The sequence below is a fragment of the Lagopus leucura genome, unplaced genomic scaffold, assembly GCF_019238085.1.
Source record: "Lagopus leucura isolate 7727_CA_CO unplaced genomic scaffold, USGS_WTPT01 Super-Scaffold_100009, whole genome shotgun sequence".
Classification (NCBI taxonomy): domain Eukaryota; kingdom Metazoa; phylum Chordata; class Aves; order Galliformes; family Phasianidae; genus Lagopus; species Lagopus leucura.
Window position 1 is genome coordinate 19,771,930 of NW_024962266.1, and position 233 is coordinate 19,772,162.

Consider the following 233-nt stretch of genomic DNA (forward strand, 5'->3'; position numbering starts at 1 on the left):
CACAGCTAGGCAGGAAAGATCAGGGATCTGCTGAAGGTACCACTAAACTGGAAAATGAATCTATTGAAACTACAGTATGAGTAGTGAGGCACTGGAACGGGTTGTCCGGAGAGATGGTGGATGTTCCATCATCGAAGGTCAGGATGGATGGGACTCTGAGCACCTGAACTGCAAGAGTTCCTGTCTATTACAGGGGAACTGGGCTAGAGAGCCTTTAGCAGTCCCTTCTAACT